Source organism: Pleurodeles waltl, chromosome 6 (genome assembly GCF_031143425.1).
Source record: "Pleurodeles waltl isolate 20211129_DDA chromosome 6, aPleWal1.hap1.20221129, whole genome shotgun sequence".
In the NCBI taxonomy this organism is placed as follows: domain Eukaryota; kingdom Metazoa; phylum Chordata; class Amphibia; order Caudata; family Salamandridae; genus Pleurodeles; species Pleurodeles waltl.
Genome location: NC_090445.1, coordinates 448,412,698 through 448,415,420, shown reverse-complemented (window position 1 = coordinate 448,415,420; position 2,723 = coordinate 448,412,698). Strand labels below are relative to the sequence as shown.

The 2,723-nt window shown below is 40.8% G+C and overlaps 1 non-coding gene across 1 annotated transcript; it reads right to left on the bottom strand.

Moving 5' to 3' along the window:
* Positions 1–2,151: 2,151 nt before the first annotated feature.
* Positions 2,152–2,267, bottom strand: LOC138302250 (U5 spliceosomal RNA). Its single transcript, XR_011205345.1, has one exon. It is a non-coding gene; the product is annotated as a U5 spliceosomal RNA (small nuclear RNA).
* Positions 2,268–2,723: the final 456 nt, after the last annotated feature.

The following is a 2,723-nucleotide window of genomic DNA, read 5'->3' as shown; positions in this document are numbered from 1 at the left end:
TAAACTGCAACCCATAACTGGGGTGTTGTAAGCTCCTCGCACTCCTGGGCCTTAAAGCAACTGCATCTGCTGTACTAATGATAGAGTCGGCCCTCAGCAGCAGGCTATCTTCGCTCCCTCGTTTACCACCCCCTTTCTCACCATGCTTGATCATCGCTGCAATCTTGAAAAAAGTTTTTGTTCCCTTTTTTTATTTTGAGTTTTGTATAGCGCAAACTCGACTCAAGGGCTTTGGAGCAGTTTGCATGAGCACTAGTTAGTTTACACAAGGTCAAATTCAGTTTTTAGACACAGGGAGAAAAAGTGATTTTCCCAGAGTCACAGGATGTTTAGCCAGTGCTGGAACATGAGCCTGGTCCCGCATGTTGCTCGCCTTTTTGCAACAAAGTTACCCTTGGCCCTGATGCTTGCAAGGAAAACGAACCTGCATACTTTTTGCTAAAGAAAAACAGTCATAAAAATTATACAGTGGGCCCATCGAGCCTTGGACCACAGTGCCAATGCATCTTGTTCACTAATGATAACTACTGACTTGCAAAGTGGGCTGTCTCCTCTGCCCTTTGTTAAAAATATGGCTACCATCTTGTCACATCCCCTCCCTTCCATCTCTTTAATGCCCAAACTAAGGTGTCTTCTCTGCTTTAAATTTCCCCTACTCTGGGCCATTGCTCCACATCCTAAAGCAGCACGGACACTACAAATGTGAACTGCGCTCTAATACAACCAAGGACCACACTACAACAGTCATAAACGGGTTTTAGTTGGCCCTTCATGCTTCTGGGCGCTGGTGCCACTGCACCTGCAGCACCAATGAAAAAAAGAAAAAAAAATCCCACATCTCCCCAACCCTCCCTGTTGTTTGGGCCTTGTTCCATGCCCAGGAAGCTTGACCTGGGTTTTAATACTAGCAAATGGGACCCTACTCCTCTTTTTTGTAATATGACACACATACCTTGGGTGCAGTGGCCATTAACACCTCCGGCCCTAGTGCCTCAGCACCTTCTGCACTAATGGCAGTGATGGCCCCTATAAAACAAGCATTTGCAATGCAATGGGTTTGCTCGAGTTAGAGCTATTAGCGTTGCAAATTCCTATCTGGACTTTTCTTGCCACATAAATTGAAAATGAAAAGTAAAATGGTTTACATAGGAGAGACGATTCAAAGTGCCACGGCCGCCATGAGCATGAGTCTGAAGGACTGACACAAACGGAAAATTGCTTGCAATCAAACGTATCAACAAATGTGCAATTATCCATGTAACAGGGTCAGTGTCCAAGGCGGTAACAACACCGACCCAAGGAGGGACAACCGTAAAACATTTACCATGATAACAAAGGATTTTTGAAAGGCAAGCCCATGAACGAGTGATAGTAATGGACGTGCGATGGGCGTGGTTAAAAGCTCACGGATAGATTACAACAGGTAAAGGCAATTGCGCGCTTGACGTAATGAATGAGCACATCCAGTGCTAGCCTCATCATATTGCTTTTTTACCAAAGCATTGATAAAGCCAATAGGTCTCACCTTCACGAGACCTATGAGCTTTGTCAATATTTTTTGCTATGTTGTACAGCTGTGCGGCTGCTGTGCAGCATGGTTCAAAATAAAATAAAATAAAAAAGCGCTATGATGAAGCAAGCGTTGACTGAGCCACAGCATTTTTTTTTAACTTTCAGCCATGTTGCATAGCAGGCACGCTGCTGTACATGGCTAATTAATAGCCTAGACAAAGCCAATAGATCTTGCATAAGTACAACCTATTTGCTTTGCTATTGCTTGTGAATTTTAGGCAAGGTTTGATTAAGTGATTTTTCCAGGACCGCAGGAGGTTAATTGTGCTGGATTGGAACTTTATTCATTCAGATATATATATATATATATGTAAATAAATGTATACTTTAACACATCTTTACAATTAAGCCACAGAGGGGATTTGAATAAACTCTGAACAATCAATGAGAAAGGAGAAGCAAGGGCCCATCTAGAAATAAAATTCAGTGTTCCATTTACCAATTGATCCTTCCTCACCTGTTGTTATCTATTTTATTCTCACGTGGTAGAGGATATTTTCAGATGATATTGAGTGAAAGAACTGTCAATTAACCAATCAATCTGCTATATAGTTATTATTTTGTTTACTAAATACGGATAACCCTGCACTTGGCAGGGCTTTCAAAAATTGAGTGAAACTCTTAAATGTTCTTCTCCAAGGAAATCTTTAGTAAAAGGTGAAAGATGTATTTGGTTTGAAAAGAAACCAGAGTATATGTTCTATGGCAGCCATCTGTGGTGAAACGAAACACCATTCCAGAGACCGTCAGGGTGATTTAGTTTACTGAATTCAATCTTTAAAAAACCCTTTAAAATACAACCGATTTATAATAATTGTTGTAATCCTGTGCATGTCAGCCCAGAAGGAAAGTGGCGGCAGGATTAGGCCCAAAAAATTTATATTCAGTGTGGCAGGCCTAGCTGTTATTAGAATATTAGAGTACAGATTAAAATACTGAATTGCGGCATCACCTATAAAAATAATGAAACCACTATTTGTAATAGTATCAAAAATCAATTTCAATGGTAAAGTCTGATTTCTAATAATTGTTAAGGAAAATTAACTTTTTGAAAGTTTTCATTTACCTACCTGAAGGTCCCCTAGGCAAATTTGCATTCGTTCTCCAGCTTCTCCCAGTCAATGCTCAGCTTAACATAGGTGTGACTAAAG